The 22107-nt window shown below is 33.4% G+C and overlaps 1 protein-coding gene across 1 annotated transcript in view; it reads right to left on the bottom strand.

Annotated features, from left to right (window-relative positions):
* The window catches only part of GALNT4 (polypeptide N-acetylgalactosaminyltransferase 4), a 220716-nt gene extending 199211 nt beyond the window's left edge, over window positions 1-21505 (bottom strand). Inside the window, exon 1 of the mRNA XM_053714400.1 lies at window positions 21366-21505. The gene's annotated coding sequence lies outside the window, so the exon portion shown is untranslated. The remainder of the gene's footprint in view (window positions 1-21365) is intronic.
* Window positions 21506-22107: the final 602 nt, after the last annotated feature.

The raw sequence follows: 22107 nt of genomic DNA, 5'->3' as shown, positions 1-22107 counted from the left end.
TTAAGTATAAAGCCATCCACTGAACTTAAAATTTAGATTTCTGCTTTTTGGACGTTAATGGCATATTAATACCCGAAAATGTAGTTCTCTAGGTTGGCAGAGCAGTAAAGATGTTTTGCAGTATCTACCGCTGACTTTGTAACAAGCCTCAGCCTGTACCTGCTGCTGTTACCTCCCTGGGGCTCTATGACTGGCATAGGACAGGTGCCCCTGTATGTTAGGGAGTATTAACTGCAAAACTTTATTTTATTGTTCTCATTGTTTTCATAGACATTATAGATAATTCTTAACCTCATGTTTGCCACAGTGGACTGCAACATGTTTCAGACCCTTTTAGCAGCAAAGGGATTAGAAATGGATTGTCGCAATGATTAAACCAACTGTCAAGCGTGGAGGACATGGTTACATTTTCTGATAAGATTCAATTATCGTGTTCTACTGCCAGCTATAGGGAGGATTGATGATGATGATAAAAAAAAAAAAAAAAAAGTGTTGTATAGGTTTAATTTTGCAAAGTTTTTAGAAGTTTAGAGCAGTGGGTGTCAGTAATTCTCGTGACATCCCTTGTTTATGTATTGTGAACCCCCATTTGAATAACCCACAAGCCGCCACTGAGGCTTTATATCCCTTGTCTAAAGATCTTCTTTCTAGAATGTCAGATTAACAATGAAAATCCTCATCCTTGGTACAATTACGGCATACTCTACAAAACTTGCTGTAGGGAATGTTATCCAACCACTTGGGATGGCGATTGCTCCTACAGTTGACATAAATGTTGAAATCAACGTTCTTATAAAATGTGTTGGAATAAACAAACAAACATTCTCCACAGCATCCCAGCTGAGAGTCACATCCAAAAATAATTATCCTTTCCAAATCAATACAATGGGAAAAAGATATATCCATATCATTGTTATTCAGATATTTGACAAAATGATTTGCCTCATCCAAAGATCCATCCCAAGTAAACAAAAGATTGTCTGTGAAACAGCCATAAAAGATTACATTTGCCCAAAATTCTGAGGGATATAGATATTCAAAATGTCCCATAAACAAATTAGCAAAGCTTGGTGGAAACCTAGCCGTCATGGCTGTTCCACAGATCGGGGGGGGGGGAGGGAGAAGTTTCCTGATAAAATAATTATGGGTTCATTTGAATAGTATAGATTCTAAAATCAACCCTGTTTATCAGGCTTTTTAAATGTCTAGGTCTAGATAATGTCGAACAGCCTTAAGACACACCTTTTGTTGAACATTCGAGTAAAGGACCGAGACATCACAACTGATCCAGATCCTATTAGATCCTTCCTTTTTATCAGTTACCTTATTTATCTTCACCAATAAGTCAGTAGTATCCCTGATAAAGAAATCTAAATCAACCACTTGTTTTTTAAAAAAGGTCAATATATAAAGAAATATTGCTTGTTAGGCTACCTATTCCAGATATAGGTCGGGCCTACAAGCTGATGAACTATAAGAGCTGATCGTGGTACATCTATGAATAACTATCCATAACAGCGTGAAGTGGCACCTATGTTTTCTTGGCCATCTTTCTACAAGTGAGACTGGAATTCAAAGTGATGGTAAATCCAAACGTTTAAAAAAAAAAAACGTTCACTAAAAATAAACTGGACTTTTAGTGAAAAGTTTCAACAACAAAAAAAAAAAGGAATTGCGCTAAATTCACCTTTTCTTCACTGCGGCTCTTCCCCAACGTCTGCGGCTCCGGATGCCCACGGCACAGTGCTCTTTTCCAATGAGGTGACGTATCCACCTCTAAAGCAATAGCCGGGCTAGCATACAGAACACTGTCAGATGACAAGCACGGCTATTAGTTTAGAGGTGGAAACGTCACCTCATTGAGAAAAGAGCACTGTGCTGTGGGCGGTCGGAGGCGCTGACTTTAACAAGGAGCCTTTTTTTTTTTTAGAAGCTCATAACTGAAAGTCTAGATTATTATTAATTATTTAAATCGCTTGGATTTACCATCACTTTAATTTTAGAAATATAAAAATTTTATTGCACAAATTTACATTTATGTTAAATTATGCAATTAATTTGTGCTTTGCATAGCATTAAATAATATAATATTGAAAAATATTACACTGCCCTGACCCGGTTACTTCATAATGCCACCCGGCTGGCAAAATTTTCTATGAAGAATACTTTTCTGTGTATCCACCAATCACCAGCAAGTTCCCAGTAGTGTAGGATATGTACAAGTTCTTTCTCAAAGGACACAAAAAAGGACAAAATAAATTTGAAAATAGAAGTGAATTTAAAAGTATCTTAAAATAATATCCTCTATCTGAATAATGCAAGTTTAAATTTGAACTTATCTACCCCTTTAATTACTGTCAATTATTGTCTCATCTTATTTATTCTTTCTCTGTTATATTAACAATTTCTTAAAGTTATGACACTATACAACTGGGACTTTAATAATCAACCAGTTACTATTGGTTTATTATTTTAGATAATAATTTAGATATTATACTCATTAAAATAGAAACTTAAAAGTGAGCATAATACAAGCACATTTACCTTCAAATAGTATCAGATTATACCTCGCAAAAACTACTTGCAGGGTTTCTGTCAGTTTTTGAACTTCCTGTTATATTTTGATATTCATTACCCCTTAAAAAAAACAAACAAAAAAATTTACCCAGAGATCACTTCTGACTTTATTTTACATAATTCCAAAAGGACAAGGAGCAAAAACCGGAGCAAAAAAACTGAATGCAAGTGATTTATTCAGCAATGTTGCTTAGGTATCAGGTAGACAGTCAAAAAATGCCTGACGCGTTTTACGCATGCGCTTTATCAGAGGCGTCAGGCATTTTTTGACTGTCTACCTGATACCTAAGCAACATTGATGAATAAATCACTTGCATTCAAGCTTTTTGGCTCCAGTTTTTGCTCCTTGTCCTTTTGGAATTCTCTATACATGTAGCGGATGGGAATGCCGCTTTATTGCTTACCGAAGCCTCAAGTCCTGCTCACAGCTGATTGGTGCACCCCACTATTGATTTTTGCCTACCCCATGATCCAGCTCCTATCGTAAGCACGCACGCTCTGACATCAGAACAGGTGGAGAGCCCACCGAGAAGAAAGACGTGTTTGCACATCATGGACATTCCCTGCTAACGAGACCAGAGGGCTTCATCGCTTGCATGGAATCGCCAACAGAAGTTGTCCCCAGCATTTAAACGACACGTACCAGGCGGACATAGAGGGGAATAACGGCTGACACACACGCTACTGTAGCGTATCAACAGCACATGTTTCCAGCTGGAGGGATAAGATAAGTACTTACACTGTCTGTAATCGAAATCTGCCTCACTATTTGTTTTTTGTTTTTAATATATATTTATTGACAAAATCCATGAGGGGTACAGAAAAAAAAAAGACAGAGGAAATAATCAAGGAGGGTATATTACATGTCAAATTTACATATTTAAGGATTATAAATAAACATTTTCGGCTAATAAAAAATAAAAATTTCCTGCTAGCTTATGCTCCAGCCCATTAACCGCAGGCTTACCTAAAGACATTAAATACTATCTCAATCCTTCAAATCCCATACCTTCCTCAATAGGACAGAAATACAATAAGTCCCTCCCTACATGGATAATATTTTATTATATGCTATGCAAACAACAAAGCATAAACATCAAAGAAAGAGAAAGAAAAAAAAAAAAACGGAAAAAAAAAAAGGGGGGGGGAAAATCATAATTACAGTATCCTCAGCCTTCTCTTATACAGCTCTTAGTAGACCAAAGGTAACTCTTTTCTATTTAATTTCCCATTTTTTAAAGAATCTGTCAACTTCCTTGGTTTTATCTATCCCCAGTAGACATTTTTCTATCGTCATTAATTTAAAGATCTGATTCTTTACTTCAGATACAGCAGGCACTTTTTTCGAGATCCATGTTTTCAGTAATAGAAACCTGGCCGTCCCAATAACTAATTCAATAAATTCCTTATTGTTGACCTTTTCTTTTTTGTCTGGGGGAAACAAAAAGAATACTAGAGCTTGATAGATCTTCATCTCTTTTTTTAATATTCTTGATAGCCAGAAACTCATTCTATTCCAGAATTGTTTAATTAATGTTCATTCCCAAAAGTAGTGCACAATATCAGCCCCCCTACTACCACATTTGACACATTTATCTTGTGTTTTGCTATTCCATCTTGTCATGATGGAGGGGGTAAGATATGTTTGATTTAGTATATTAATGTGTGCTTCTCTGATGTTAGTAGTGATGAAGATCTTATTAATTCTCATGATACTACTTTGTATGTATTCTTCATTACATTCTGTTAATCCCTTCAGATGCCATTTCTTAACAATCAGTTGCAGATTTAAATTACCCTCCTGCCTTAATAACTCTTTATACCATTTTTTTATGGAAAATGTTTCCATTTTACATAAATCCAAGATATGAGTAAGTAAAGGCCAACCCCATTCATTATTTTGATTGTGTAGAAATTTATTGACAAGTTCTCTTAATTGTAAATAAGCAAAGAAATCTTTGCTAGGGAGGTCAAATTCACCTCTTAGTTCTTCAAATGTTTTGATCTGTGCTGTATCTGAAGTAAAATTGATCGTTTGACTAATATTTATTAAACCCTTTCTTTTCCATCTATGGAAAACTGCAGATTTTAATGCTTCTGGAAACGGAGGATAGCCGGTTATTGTTAAAAAATTGGAGACTATAAAATTAACTTTTAATTTCTTACAGTATTGTTGCCAGGCTTTCATAATGCCAAAATATGAACTAAAATTTTTAATCTTCTGAGGGATATCTTTAGTTTGCGTATGTAATAACACTTTAAGTGTATAAGGTTTCACAATCTCTTCTTCTAATAATTTGTCTGTGAAATATTATTTATCTATCAACCATTCAGCTGCTATTTTGACCAGGCATGCTAGATTATAGTTCCCAATATCTGGTAGTGCATAGCCCCCATATTCTTTTGAATATGATAACATTTTCAATTATATTTTTCTCCTTTTATTTCCCCATAGAAATTCTGTTATATTTTTATTAAACACTGTAATATCTGCCTTCTTTAAAAGGAGAGGTAGATTCTGTAGTTTATACAGGATCTTAGGGAAGATTATCATTTTAATTAGTCCAATCTTACCCAATAGAGTTAATGGCAAATGTTTCCAGGCGTTTAGCTGAAGATATATCTTCTGAAGGATCGAAGTTAAAATTAAATCATACCAACATTTTGGGTTCTTACTTAGATTGATGCCTAGATACATAATTTGGTCAATGACTTTAAATGGACTTTTATACAAGTCCTTATATTTGTTGAGCCATAAGAGTTCCAATTTATTAATATTGACTTTATAGCCTGAGAAAGAGCTATATAGTTCTATAATTTCCATTAATTTTGGAATATTGGACTTGCTATTTCTTACAAAAATCAGAATATCATCCGCATGTAATAGAATTTTTTTTCTTCTATATTTTTAAATAAAACCCCTTGTAACATCTGGCAGATTTTAATCGCTAGCGACTCAATCGATAAGTTAAATAGGAAGGGAGATAGGGGGCAGCCTTGTCTGGTACCTCTTTCCAATATTATTTCTGCAGAATCTATTCCATTCACTGAAATTTTAGAGACTGGATTATTATAGATAGTTTTGATAAAATTCACGAATGGTCCTGAGAAGCCAAATTTAAGCAGAGACGTAAAGAGATGGTCCCACTGCACTGCATCAAAAGCTTTTTCAGCGTCTAGAACTATTATAGCAGCGTCCTGATTTAATTTATGAGGTTTCTCCGGTTGATTCGATAATTCTTTAAAATATTCAATAATGATACATGCTTTTCGGATATTTACTACAGAGCTTCTACCATTCATGAAGCCCACCTGATTGGGATGTATAATATTACCCATAATATTTTTTAATCTTTCTGCTACTATAGTAGCCAAAATCTTATAATCTACATTAAGTAGAGAAATAGGTCTGTATGAGTCTACCCTCTCGGGGTTCCTTCCTTTTTTAAAAATCATAATTGTAACAGCTCTAGAGAAGTTCTTTGACATTGCGCCATTCTCTATATAATAGAAGTTGAATAATCTAGTCAAATATGGAACAATTTCTTTATTTAATATTTTATAAAATTCGGCTGGGAGCTGGTCTGGCCCGAGGGCTTTATTTAATTTAGCTTTATTTATTATTCCCTCTACTTCCTCTTCTGATATTGGTTAATCTTTTCAATTTCATCTGCTGACAGACTTGGCGTTACAATAGTTTCCCAGAAAGATTCCTTCTTAGCAATATCTATCTCACAGGTACTATAACATTTTTGAAATGTATGATGAAAGATCTCGTTAATCTCTGTGGGGTTATGTAAGAGTGTGTTTTCTACTCTTATTGCAGATATTATACTATTTTTCTTTTCAGATTTCACTAGTCTAGCTAAATAACCAACTGTTTTATTCCCAAATTTCATATATTTTGCCTTTTTTTTTTTTAAGATCCTCTCTTACCGCTTCTTGTAAATAGAATAAATCTCTCTCCTGTTTCGCCTGTATATATTTTACCCAATTGTTCTTTGATCCACACTGAAGATATCTATTGAACATATTAGTTAATTGGTTAGTAAGTTGTTTTTCTCTCTCCTTTCTTTTTTTCCTAAATCTAGTCATGAAACTTATTATTTCTCCCCTTAATACAGCTTTTGCTGTTTCCCAAAGAATTTCTAATCTATCTTCATATTCTCTGTTTAAATTTAGAAAGATATGCCATTTTTCTTTTAACATAGCTACAAAGGATGAGTTTTTTTAACATATATTTGGGAAAATAAAAAGAGTTTCTTTTATGACTACTAGTTTTTATATCGTCTAAAGAGTGCATGATCAGGGATTGCAAAGTCCTTTATATCGGTCTTGAGTTCTATTTTAAGAATGGAATCAGCTACTAAGAAATAATCAATCCTAGAGAGTGATAATAATGATTTAGAAAGGCATGTAAATCTTTTAACATTAGGGTACTGAGCTCGCCAGATATCAGATACTTTAAGTGTTTTTTTAAATGTGTGTCAAATTCTCATTTCCTTAGCTATTCTATAGTCCTTCCCTCTACCTTTTGTACATGTGCTGTTGATACGCTACTGTAGCGTATCAACAGCACATGCTTCCAGCTGGAGGGATAAGATAAGTACTTACACTGTCTGTATTCGAAATCTGCCTCACTATTTGTTTTTTGTTTTTAATATATATTTATTGACAAAATCCATGAGGGGTACAGAAAAATAAAAGACAGAGGAAATAATCAAGGAGGGTATATTACATGTCAAATTTACATATTTAAGGATTATAAATAAACATTTTCGGCTAATAAAAAATAAAAATTTCCTGCTAGCTTATGCTCCAGCCCATTAACCGCAGGCTTACCTAAAGACATTAAATACTATCTCAATCCTTCAAATCCCATACCTTCCTCAATAGGACAGAAATACAATAAGTCCCTCCCTACATGGATAATATTTTATTATATGCTATGCAAACAACAAAGCATAAACATCAAAGAAAGAGAAAGAAAAAAAAAAACGGAAAAAAAAAAAAAAAAAAGGGGGGGAAAATCATAATTACAGTATCCTCAGCCTTCTCTTATACAGCGCTTAGTAGACCAAAGGTAACTCTTTTCTAATTAATTTCCCATTTTTTAAAGAATCTGTCAACTTCCTTGGTTTTATCTATCTCCAGTAGACATTTTTCTATCGTCATTAATTTAAAGATCTGATTCTTTACTTCAGATACAGCAGGCAGTTTTTTCGAGATCCATGTTTTCAGTAATAGAAACCTGGCCGTCCCAATAACTAATTCAATAAATTCCTTATTGTTGACCTTTTCTTTTTTATCTGGGGGAAACAAAAAGAATACTAGAGCTCGATAGATCTTCATCTCTTTTTTTAATATTCTTGATAGCCAGAAACTCATTCTATTCCCGAATTGTCGAATTAATGTACATTACAAAAAGTAGTGCACAATATCAGCCCCCCTACTACCACATTTGACACATTTATCTTGTGTTTTGCTATTCCATCTTGCCATGATGGAGGGGGTAAGATATGTTTGATTTAGTATATTAATGTGTGCTTCTCTGATGTTAGTAGCGATGAAGATCTTATTAATTCTCATGATACTACTTTGTATGTATTCTTCATTACATTCTGTTAATCCCTTCAGATGCCATTTCTTAACAATCAGTTGCAGATTTAAATTACCCTCCTGCCTTAATAACTCTTTATACCATTTTGTTATGGAAAAATTTTCCATTTTACATAAATCCAAGATATGAGTAAGTAAAGGCCAACCCCATTCATTATTTTGATTGTGTAGTAATTTATTGACAAGATCTCTTAATTGTAAATAAGCAAATAAATCTTTGCTAGGGAGGTCAAATTCACCTCTTAGTTCTTCAAATGTTTTGATCTGTGCTGTATCTGAAGTAAAATTGATCGTTTGACTAATATTTATTAAACCCTTTCTTTTCCATCTATGGAAAACTGCAGATTTTAATGCTTCTGGAAAAGGAGGATAGCCGGTTATTGTTAAAAAATTGGAGACTATAAAATTAACTTTTAATTTCTTACAGTATTGTTGCCAGGCTTTCATAATGCCGAAATATGAACTAAATTTTTTAATCTTCTGAGGGATATCTTTAGTTTGCGTATGTAATAACACTTTAAGTGTATAAGGTTTCACAATCTCTTCTTCTAATAATTTGTCTGTGAAATATTCTTTATCTATCAACCATTCAGCTGCTATTTTGACCAGGCATGCTAGATTATAGTTCCCAATATCTGGTAGTGCATAGCCCCCATATTCTTTTGAATATGATAACATTTTCAATTATATTTTTCTCCTTTTATTTCCCCATAGAAATTCTGTTATATTTTTATTAAACACTGTAATATCTGCCTTCTTTAAAAGGAGAGGTAGATTCTGTAGTTTATACAGGATCTTAGGGAAGATTATCATTTTAATTAGTCCAATCTTACCCAATAGAGTTAATGGCAAATGTTTCCAGGCGTTTAGCTGAAGATATATCTTCTGAAGGATCGAAGTTAAAATTAAATCATACCAACATTTTGGGTTCTTACTTAGATTGATGCCTAGATACATAATTTGGTCAACGACTTTAAATGGACTTTTATACAAGGCCTTATATTTGTTGAGCCATAAGAGTTCCAATTTATTAATATTGACTTTATAGCCTGAGAAAGAGCTATATAGTTCTATAATTTCCATTAATTTTGGAATATTGGACTTGCTATTTCTTACAAAAATCAGAATATCATCCGCATGTAATAGAATTTTTTTCTTCTATATTTTTAAATAAAACCCCTTGTAACATCTGGCGGATTTTAATCGCTAGCGACTCAATCGATAAGTTAAATAGGAAGGGAGATAGGGGGCAGCCTTGTCTGGTACCTCTTTCCAATATTATTTCTGCAGAATCTATTCCATTCACTGAAATTTTAGAGACTGGATTATTATAGATAGTTTTGATAAAATTCACGAATGGTCCTGAGAAGCCAAATTTAAGCAGAGACGTAAAGAGATGGTCCCACTGCACCGCATCAAAAGCTTTTTCAGCGTCTAGAACTATTATAGCAGCATCCTGATTTAATTAACGAGGTTTCTCCGGTTGATTCGATAATTCTTTAAAATATTCAATAATGATACATGCTTTTCGGATATTTACTACAGAGCTTCTACCATTCATGAAGCCCACCTGATTGGGATGTATAATATTACCCATAATATTTTTTAATCTTTCTGCAACTATAGTAGCCAAAATCTTATAATCTACATTAAGTAGAGAAATAGGTCTGTATGAGTCTACCCTCTCGGGGTCCCTTCCTTTTTTAAAAATCATAATTGTAACAGCTCTAGAGAAGTTCTTTGACATTGCGCCATTCTCTATATAATAGAAGTTGAATAATCTAGTCAAATATGGAACAATTTCTTTATTTAATATTTTATAAAATTCGGCTGGGAGCTGGTCTGGCCCGAGGGCTTTATTTAATTTAGCTTTATTTATTATTCCCTCTACTTCCTCTTCTGATATTGGTGAGTTAATCTTTTCAATTTCATCTGCTGACAGACTTGGCGTTACAATAGTTTCCCAGAAAGATTCCTTCTTAGCAATATCTATCTCACAGGTACTATAACATTTTTGAAATGTATTTATGAAAGATCTCGTTAATCTCTGTGGGGTTATGTAAGAGTGTGTTTTCTACTCTTATTGCAGATATTGTACTATTTTTCTTTTCAGATTTCACTAGTCTAGCTAAATTACCAACTGTTTTATTCCCAAATTTCATATATTTTGCCTTTTTTTTTTTTTAAGATCCTCTCTTACCGCTTCTTGTAAATAGAATAAATCTCTCTCCTGTTTCGCCTGTATATATTTTACCCAATTGTTCTTTGATCCACACTGAAGATATCTATTGAACATATTAGTTAATTGGTTAGTAAGTTGTTTTTCTCTCTCCTTTCTTTTTTTCCTAAATCTAGTCATGAAACTTATTATTTCTCCCCTTAATACAGCTTTTGCTGTTTCCCAAAGAATTTCTAATCTATCTTCATATTCTCTGTTTAAATTTAGAAAGATATGCCATTTTTCTTTTAACATAGCTACAAAGGATGAGTTTTTTAACATATATTTGGGAAAATAAAAAGAGTTTCTTTTATGACTACTAGTTTTTATATTGTCTAAAGAGTGCATGATCAGGGATTGCAAAGTCCTTTATATCGGTCTTGAGTTCTATTTTAAGAATGGAATCAGCTACTAAGAAATAATCAATCCTAGAGAGTGATAATAATGATTTAGAAAGGCATGTAAATCTTTTAACATCAGGGTACTGAGCTCGCCAGATATCAGATACTTTAAGTGTTTTTTTTTTAAAATGTGTGTAAAATTCTCATTTCCTTAGCTATTCTATAGTCCTTCCCTCTACCTTTTGTACTTTTCCTATCTATCGGAAATTTAGGCGTTTAATTAAAGTCTCCGGCTATTATTAGATTTGTCTCTATGTAAATCAACAATAATGCCTGAAGTTTCCACCAGAAGTCCATATCTAAATTATTTGGGCCATACACATTGCAAATAGTATATACCTTCTTCCTAATTTCTATTTGCATTATAAGAAAGCGGGCGTTTACATCTAATTTTACCTCTAAAATGTTATAGTCTAAATTTTTACTCAGCAGAATAGCAACTCCTTTTTTCCTTTCTGTGCATGGTGTAACTACTATTTCTTTTACCCAATTCATTTTCAATCTAGCTGCTTCTGCTACAGATAATCTAACCTCTTGCAGTAATGCAATATCAGTATTGAATTTTTTTAGATGTTTAATAATTGTCTTTCTTTTGATCGGTGATACAATTCCCCCAACATTCCAAGATGTAAGATGAATTGCCTGTTTTAACCACAAAGCCATATTATTATTCTAAAAAACTTTTTTATTAATGATATAACCACCTTAGTTACTCTATTACTATTATTAAAGCTATGTATATCGAGAAGGCTGAGGGGAAAGGGAGAGAAAAAATAAATAAATAAAAATCGTTTAGCACCATCTGGATATAAATTATCATGACTTTCATGCTCTTGTTGCAAGATACTGTGTAGCTTCTTCACTGGTCTGGAAAGATTTAAAACCTTCATTATCCCCTATGTCAGAGTATATGAATATTATGATGAATATTACATGTGTACATATATATATATATATATATATATATATATATATATATATATATGTATATTTTATACACTGTATATGTTAGATGAGACCTCAGGATTAATTGAACATGAGTTTGTTGAACACAGCTTCTAATACACGTCTATCAGGATTGACGATCAGCAGAGCCTTTTGAAGCACGACCCCTGTAGTGTAAAACACACAAACATTTCTTTTCTAAAGGAAATAGCTCAGTGACCCTATTCATTTGACTATATATGCAGATTTTTATAACTTCAGAACATTTGGTGAGGTGAGAAAAGAATGTGTTCAAGGACCTCTTTGGAATTTGACACGTGTGATACAACAGTTCTATCTCACTGAATCTCTATTTGAAGACGTACTGCAGAACCCCATCTTGGGGGAAGGTGACACAAATAAAATTAAATACATTTTGCAAGGGGAACAATGCCAGTTTTCCATGTATGTTTAGAATGATTCATGATATATATATTGAAATTAAGCACATTGTATTAAATAGATAATTGCTGCAGGGGATATTTATATAGGAAATAAATTCAGATATTCATAGAAATGATATATATGTTTTGAAAACATAAAAGATCTTACTTAGCCTTTGTGTTTTTAAGAATATAAATAAATACTCATGGACCATAGACATATGAATGCTTGGATGATCTCTAATAATTATTTCTATTTTTATTGCAGACAACCATTGATCATGAGCATCAATCTATGCACTTAGAAAGAGACGGAATGCCTGCATGAAATGAATTAAGTCATATCATATAAACATGCAAATAAATGTTTATAAAGTTTCACATACATCTTTTAAAATATAGTGAGATGAAAATATGGAAGTTACTTTGATGTGATATGACTGAGATATATATTTGATGTGATATGACTATGAAATATAAATTATTTTAATATAATGCTAGATGTATTTGATGTTTCATATCAAAATGATCAGAAAATTCATTAAGATATAACTTATCCAAAACAAATATTGTGAATAGTTGTTGCAGTAAATTATGATAAAATGAATAACCATTTAATAGAAATACTGATTTAAGTTGATTCAAATGTTGCTATGTATGTTTGTAATGATGCCACCCAGTGTTGCCATGAGAGAACTACAGCCAGAAAGCTTTTTGGCTGTTGGAAATGGGATATTCAGATTATCCAATAGAGGGACAAGGTTTCGAAGGGCCACCCATATTTCACACCTATGATTAGACTAATAAGTTGATGCAGAAAGAGAGACACTGGCTGCAAAGTTTTGTAACTGACTGAAACTGTTTTGCGTGGGACACAGTCAAACTATAAAAACAAAGTGGGCCATACTCTCCTATTCCATTGCAATTACACTTATTTTATATGAGGTGTGAAAAATCTTGAAGTTGGATCTCATTTTGGTAACGTATATATATATATATATATATATATATATATATATATATATATATATATATATATATTGTATAAGAAAAGGGCTGCTAATTACATGTGATATTTTAAAGTCACTGCAGTTTAAAGATACAGTTTTCTGGGTTTTGTAAGATAAGTTATATGCATAGTTAATTTGTATTTAATAGATTTAAAGAAGCAGTGTGTTTTTTTTTTTTTTTTCAAGTTAGCATTTCACAGCCTATATATATATTGTTTAAATCTGCGTCTGATTGACCAAGTAACTCATCTATGCAAGTTCTGATATTGTCAGTTAATTTTGTATTAGGATAAATTGCAGTTAAATAGCAGAATATATATATTATCCTATTGTTTTATAAACACTGTTTAGAATTGTATTGCTTGGATGTTAAAGGTTTTTAGTCCCATTGTGTTAAATAAATAAAAGGCTGAATTGTGAAGGTATATCTTTCTGGGTTTTGTAAGAAGGATAGCATATCTTAAGAGTTGGTTTTAACGCATATAAATTTTGTTTCATTTCCTTTTATTGCGAATATACTTCAATATGTTTATGGATATTAACTAAATAAAAGAATTAAGATATTTATATTAATTGTATGGTCTAGTAGATGCATGGTTGATTAGGGTTTCAATTTTTAAGGAAAATTATTTTAAGATTGTGTTTATAACCCTGCCATAAACTTATATATTATTTGGATAGCACTACTAAGATTTTCATAAATATACTGACACCTATCTTTAAAATAGCAGGGTAAATTACAAACGCTTGTATTCCTTTTTGGATAAACTGTGAGCACAACTGAGACATTACTTTCCTTTTATTGGAAGTTTCCAAAGAAAAATCCTGAAAGATAAGAATCTTCCTATCCTCCAACATTAGCGGTTCTGAGAGTTTTTTATAGTATTTTAGGATTTCTAGTTTATCTTTATAATTTAAGAATTTAGCTATTACATGTCTCTTCTGTTACCAACTGTTTATTTAGGCCTAGTCTATGTACTCTTTCAACTATGATTTCTGGGCCATCCCTTAGTATTCCTAGTCGTTTTGGAATTTCCTTTGTAATTAATGCTTCTAGATCTGGAGTTTGCAAATTTTTCTGATATGCCTATAAATCTTAAATTGTTCCTTCTGGATCTGTCTTCTGCTGTATCAACTCTCTCTTGTAATTTGCCCTGAAAGTGTCTCAATTATATTGCTTTTAATACTCAGTTGATCCTCTAAATCAGAGATTCGACTTTCTGCCTCTCCTAACCTCTGATTAAATTGTTTTACTTCATTTGAAACTACTGAAAGTTCTAACCTTAATGTGTCAAACTGAGGCATCATTAGGGCTGATATCTGATTTATTAGCAGTTGTGTATCTATATTAGTATACGTTACAATCAGGTTTTCTGAGCTTTCTTGTGTTTGTTCATTAACATTTTTATTCCTATTTCTCTCTCTGTTTGTAGCTGCCATAGTAATTAGTGATTTATCTTTCAAATTATGGACAAATCTGTCCATTTGTATTAATCTGCTCCCTTAAAGTGAAGATTATCAGTGTATGTGAAAAAAGAGGTGAGTGTTTATTGAAAAGTGAAACAGTGAAGAAAGAGAGAGGAGAGACTCCCCCAAAAGGGAGAAAGAAAAAAAAAAAAAAAGAAAAAAAAAAGGAGGATGAGTGAAGAGTGTTTGGAGGTCAGCAGGCGACCTCTGACCGAAGTGTCAAAAGTGATGTATCTCAGTGACTATTAGTGATGGGTGAATTTACAAAAAAAAAAAAAAAAAAAGAAAGTGTACACACTATTGTGATAGGGAGGGAGTCTTATACCTTTTAAGCACCAGATACTGTTTACAGTGTTTTAATATACAAAACGACAAGTTTACTAATAGCTAACCTTAGCTCTTTGTGTTCTGGGCCCTTGCTTTCTTATGTATAAAATACCACAATCACATTACCATAAGTATTTGGCCTGGAGGATCTATGCCTATACACAGATAAAAAAAGCGATTTGTCAACCTTTGTATGACTTTTTTTTTTTCAAAGATTTACACTATCCTAAAATAGATCAAGAGATCAGCATAACATATTATATCAAACTTGAATAACACGCTCTGTAAATCCTCTACATTAAATTCACAATATAATAAGACCTTATGTAGGAACCAAGTAGAGGACAAAAAAAAAATATATATATATATATATATATATATATACAAATATTGCAGTACTTCTATATATTCAAGGCAAGATTATCTTAAAAGACTAGACCTACAAATGGGTAAATTATAGTGAGACAGATCTACCACTTATTTTTCTTATTTGTATATAGCAAGAACCTTTAACAAACAAGATTAGACTTTTAGTTCACACATATATACTCAGTTTAGAATGAAATAACCCACAAAGGCTAATCGGCGTCTTTACACCGCTATAATGAAAAAGGATATTTTTTTCTTTTTATTTTTTTCTTTCCCCCTTCTTTCCTCTCTCCTTTTTCTCCCCTTTCCTTCCTTCCTCTCCTGCCCTTAACCCCTTCTGACCCTTTCCCTCCCTTTTCTTTTTTAAGGCCCAGATCTTTTCCTTTAAATCTATAAGCAGTTAGCACTTATATATTGGACACTGTTTCAGATATTAACCATAAGCATCATCATAGAAATATAAATCTGAGCATAATGTATAGATAACTAGAGAATTTTACTGAGACAAGCTTTTTAAACTAGAACACATTATTCCAAAAACGTATGTGCTCTTTATATTAGCTGTAGCTACACAAGCTTCTTTATCTAAAACATTTAATATAGCTTCCTGAATCCAAACAGGCCTATCACCAGCTTTTTCACTGGGTACTATCAGACCCACAAGAGGTTTTAAACTTATACAATTAAGTCCTGGTGCTCCCAGATTTAGTAGCTGAAAAGTTTAAATGTTCAAAGTTGGGAGCTTTTTCTTCTTTAATAAGGAGAGTTTCAGCGATTGTTGAGACTTTTATCCTTTTAACTCTCCTAGTGATAATTCTAAATAGATTCCACAGTCTCAATTAGGAGAGTTTCTCTGAAAAGGCACCCACACAGGTCTTGTAAGCTTTTCCTGTATTCTTTATGTCTTATTTTAACTTTCCTTACTCGTCTACTGTGCGAGGTTTTCTGAGATTTAAGATTCCTTTGCAAAATGGATATAAACAGCAGAAGGGTGGGGAAAGAGAGAGGAATGATCACTGTAACATGAGTGTAAGCCTCTTCACTGGGGTTTTTATAAGGGCTGAGTACTGTGCTGTAATGTTAAAGTCTTTGAGACACTGGGCAGCGCTAACACCATTTCATTCATTGGCATATTTTCATGGCATGCCATCAAGATAGCCTGACAGATTTCTCCAAGAGTCTTTTGGAAGGGGTTTATTAGTATACTCTTCTAGGGTGTGCAGCTTCACTGGGGTCTAAGAAAACAATCAAGCGTCCATCAACACTTTATGCGCTTTATGCCGCCAGACTTCCATGCAACATTTAACCCTTACAGCCTTCTCTTCCTTTGCGACTAGGACTACTAGCCTTATCCTTGACAGCCTTATTTTAGACAAAGTAACATGCCCTCTAGCGCTTCTTTTACCACAGCCAATACAGATAAAATATCACCTCTTATTTGTGTTATTCACCCAGACTTTAAGCTTTACACTTTGCAAGCACGCAATATAATCCAGAGCCAATAGAAGAAAAGACACTTATCTTTATTTTGCAGCGTTCATGTGCTTGTCTCCAGCATGTTCTTCCCCAGCACTATCAGACAGAAGGTGCTGCTTCAGCTACGAAGCTTTTTCAAGCAATTGGCAGACTCGGCGTGTGCGTCTCGGCACCGGCACCCGATCTCTATTGATGCTCCAGGCTGGCTTGTGGCGCATACGCCCGGCTCCGATAACAGGCAAGGGCTTGGAACTGGCGGGTTAGCTTTTCCTCGGACCGCGCAACACGTTCGCGCTCTACTGCCGTGAGTCCCGCCCACCGGAAGCCTCCCCGCATTTTCTGCCTCACTATTTGTGACTCTTGGCTTTTGCATATTATATGCCAGACATCTACTGGTCTGAACCTGTCGCATAAGGACCATCCTTATACTGGGAACTGTAAACAACAAATATTATATACCTAAGTCACATTTCCTTTGGTCCTATTGGAGAGGCAGCACACAAGTGCTGGAAACTGTAAACAACAAGTATTTTATACCTAAGTCACATTTCCTTTGGTCCTATTGGAACTTTTCTTATCTTAGTCTAATTGCTATTTGTATTTTTTATTATTATAATACTTTTTATTTTACAGCCTGTTTATAAAACATAATTAATTAAGGGACAGTTTACCCAAAAACTTTCTTTTAATTTGTTCACAATGATCCATTTGACATGCTGGAGTGTATTAAATTGTTTACAAATAGCTCCTTAGCCTTTATATTGGCATTTGGAATAGCTGGTTTAGCTTGTAGTATCCCTACCTATACTGAAAATGTATATAGCTAGGTATAGGCTATTGAGTAACTATGTAAACACAGCCAGCAAAATAAATTACACTCACTATGGGAGGTGGAAGAGATAAAGCTAAAAAAAAAAAAAAAGTTAATTTTCAATTGTTCTTTCTTTGTATTGTACAGAGACAGAGATAAGAAAGGGAAGTATTTCTGATCTGTCAGCAAGCCAAGACTATTTTGTTGGGCTGTGGTTTTAAAGAGCAAATCTAGCTAGTTATTTTGCAAAAAGAAACATAAATTAGCAATTTCTCATACATTTTATACACTGCACCTGGTATAACAATATTCTATGTACAATTTTATGTCTAATTTGATGTGATTCTTTTTATCAGTAAAATATTTGTATTAATTATTTAGATTCCTTTGTTATTTGGCTTAAAATGCTTTGAGCACATCTATCTATTAATAATTATCCCCGTATTTCCATATATAAAGCGGTCTAGCTTTTCTTTAGCGCATCTTCTCTTATCTCATAACAAGTCACGGGGAACATATTCAGGGAAAAACAATTTTACAGTGAACTGTCCCTTTAAGCTGTTAGGTGACCAGATTTCTCTCTCCATTGTTAGATAAAATATGAGCGGAGAACTAAAAACTACTTCTCACTGACTGTCCATTTACTCTGTCTAGTATAAATTTTACAAGAAAGTCTTGACCACAAACATTTTCTTTAAGTATTGAATTAAAATAATAACAGTTATAATATATAAACAATTGTGAAGATTTTACAAAGTAAAAACAAGGCGATTAAAGGGATAGAAAGGTCAAAATTGATATGTGCATGGGTGCATTTCAATTTGTAATAGAACCATTTTCTCAATATACATCCATTAGCAAAAATGCTTTTAGTAAATGTTATTACTGTTTTTGTGCAGCATACGCACATATCCTGTGAGGGTCGATCCATCAGTATTCAAACACCTACTCACGGAGTCAGCAGTGGCTTGTATGACACAAATTATGTTTTCACAGAAGCAAAACACACCCCAGCCAGCTCTCTGAGCAGACAAGGTGTTTAAATACTGGTGCACAGGCCTCACAGGATACGTGCGTATGCTGCTGGAAAAAGAGTAGTAAATTTAACTAGAAACATTTTTGCTTATTGAAGTATATTGAAAACATGCTTCTATTTAAAAAGGGACAGTCAAGTCCAAAATAAATTTTCATGATTCAAATAGGGTATGTAATTTTAAACAACTTTCCAATGTTGCTTTGGTCTATTGTTATTCTTAGTTGAAAACTAAGCCTAAGCAGGCTCATATGCTAATTTCTTAGACCTTAAAGGCCGCCTCTTAGCTGAATGCATTTTAACAGTTTTAAACCACTAGAGGGCATTAGTTTGTGTGTATCATATAGATAACATTGTGCTCATGCATGTGGAGTTACCTAGGAGTCAGCACTGATTGGCTAAAATGCAAGTCTGTCAAAAGAAATGAAATTAGGGGGCAGTTTGCAGAGGTTTAGATACAAGGTAATTACAGGGGTAAAAAAAAGTGTATTATAACTGTGTTGATTATGCAAAACTGGGGAATGGGTAATAAAGGGATTATATATATATATATATATATATATATATATATATATATATATATATATATATATATATATATATATATATATATATACAAAAATTCTGGTGTTGACTGTCCCTTTAAAGTTGAAATATTCCCATGTACATTTCAATTTTTTTGACCTATCTCTTTAATACAAAGGGTGTTAATATGAAATTTGAAATTGTGGCTGTAACTGACAGATGAAGTAATAAAGGTAAAATGGTCTGACTAATCTCATTGTGTAGAAAATATAAAGAAGCAGGATGTACTTTGCAATATCACTGCACAGTATAGCCAAACTGTCTCTCTACAGCTACAGAAGTCTGTAGGAATTCATACTAAGAGGCACCTGTGATATGTGCCTGACAAGACATGACCAGTATATATGGCACAATTTATTATATTTACCCAAGGGAAAAATATGTAGTTTCTCCCCACGTTCTACTTCTTTCTGCAAACTCTAAAATATTTGTGTAGAACATAGAATCTCAGTGACGTTTGCTAATTCACTGGCAATTAATTATTCCCTAAATATCTCTTAGCATCCTATGATGGCAAATGCACCAAAGTGATATGCTTATTACAGCATTGCAAGGAAGTAAAGTGTTCATTTATCAATCACATATTCAGAGCACAATACCCCAAACTACAAAAGATGACTTTGTTTTAGCCTACAGTCAGTAGAGCTGGGAAATTGACACTTGCCAGGATGTAGTAAGTACATTTAATTGTTATTTAAAATATTTAACGCAATACGGTCATCACCTGCAATAGAACCTCTAATTCCAGGATTGGCAGATCTCATGGCTTACAGTGCACACCCTATTAAGATCAGTACTCGGGTATACAATTTATAATGCAGTGTGTTTTAGCATTACTGGTATTAAAAAGTTTAAAAATAAGTCTGAGCAGGGAAGATATAAAGGAATTCATGAGTGACTTAGCAAGCCACACCTACCATGTTTGTACAGTTAATCATACTTGGACTTAAGCCATTCAAGGCAATAATTCTGATATATATATATATCCCCAGATCCAAGAAGGCATTTAAATTAATATGATTGAATAAAAAGTTCAAGATTGGAGCAAATGTATATATATTTTTTTTTCACATATTAACATAACTATTTAACACATTTAAAGGATAATGCAACCCAACATTTTTCTTTCATGATTCAGACTTCAGATATCAATTTTGATTCATTATCTTGGTATCCTTTGTTGAAGAAGCAGCTATGCCCTGCTCTGAGCTAGCCAAAGACAAGAGGTATACATGTGCAGTCAACAATCAGCAGCTAGCTCTTAACTCCTGAACCTACCCATGTATGCTTTTCAAAAAAGGACATAAAGAGAACTAAGCAAATAGAAAAGTTGTTTAAAATTGCATGCTCTATCTGAATCATCAAGGGGAAAATTGTGTTTAATGTCATTTTAAAGGTATCATAAAAAGCAGTGATTAATCTACAGATAAAACCAGCTAATATTACTAATTTATTTTTCTTGACGTATAGAAGATAGAATTTGCAGTTATATTTCTGCCAGTAATTGATGCCATGAATGAAAATCATAATGATAAAGATCTGAATTCCATTACACTCCTTATATTAGTAACACACTTTATTAGACGTATAGTTTATCACATTTGGATTCCATATAATTAATACTAATATCATACCATAATTAGGCACCGCTGGCAAGTATATAACAAGAATCTAGCATTTTTAATCACCATACACATTTCATTATAAAACATGTATACATTTTACTTCCTCCAAAATCAGCCTAGATCTGGCTTATGACCAGAGTAGTCATTTGGCCACAGAATCGTGCGTACAACCTGGTAAACAAATTTAAAAAAAAAAAAAAAAAGTTGCACCTAAGTGTAACTTACCACTTGACAGTGACTGTCAAGAAACTTCTCTAAGTGCTCTATCTGTTAACACAATGTCGCTCTTAGTGACACAATCAGGCATAATGCTTGTAAACTGCTGGTCATAAAAACATACACTACGAACTGATAGAGAATGAGTGTGCACAGCATGGAAACACTGTGCACTTTTGTTGTCACTATAAATATATAGGTCATATCACCTCAATAGTAACACATGAGAATGGGGAATTAAAACAACCCCCGGAAGATACTTACAGGGCTAGCTCCTGCCAATCCTAGGCACATGCCCTCCTCACCCTGAACAGTCACCTGGTCACAGCATGAAGCACAGACAAGTATTAAATATGCAGCTCCTGTTGCTACTCTCTGTACCGCTTCCTTTCACTTTCTCAGCAATCTCTCTCTTCCTCCTGACGTGTCTCTGACAGCTCCTCCTTCCTTACTAAACCCCACAGCCTCCTCCCATTTACTCCTCTTTGCAAGTGGTCATGTGCTCGTCTGCAAGACCCTGCCAGAGAAATGAGGGTAGAGAGCAGTGTATAGTGAGGCAGCAGCCAAGCGCTATGATTTCACCCTGCACTGTCTAGTTACACAGTCTAACTCTCTATACAAATGCAAAGGGTCCGTCTTTTTCACATATAAAACAGAGTAGTTCTCTTTTTATTTATTGAAAACATTACCGAATCGTTTTATTTTATTGTGCAGCTAACGAGCAGGATGGCGTTATAGTTATATAGCAACTAGCAAGTGTGTTTATTATTAAACACATTTTTGTAAGCTCATTCAATTTAAGTTGCTCCTTGCAAAAACAAAAATTGGTCACTATTTTCCTTTGTAAATATTAAAAATACTCCTGTAAAAGACATACAGTAGAGTTTCATAATAAAAGCTTGATAAAAATGACAATACCATAACACTTCTAAAGAGCAGTGGATTTTTTTATTTTATTTTTTGCTGACAACTAACAGTTTGCGTTCATTTCCTTGTCCCCAATATC

The sequence above is a fragment of the Bombina bombina genome, chromosome 5 (genome assembly GCF_027579735.1).
Source record: "Bombina bombina isolate aBomBom1 chromosome 5, aBomBom1.pri, whole genome shotgun sequence".
Taxonomy (NCBI): domain Eukaryota; kingdom Metazoa; phylum Chordata; class Amphibia; order Anura; family Bombinatoridae; genus Bombina; species Bombina bombina.
This window is presented reverse-complemented; position numbering and strand designations above follow the sequence as displayed.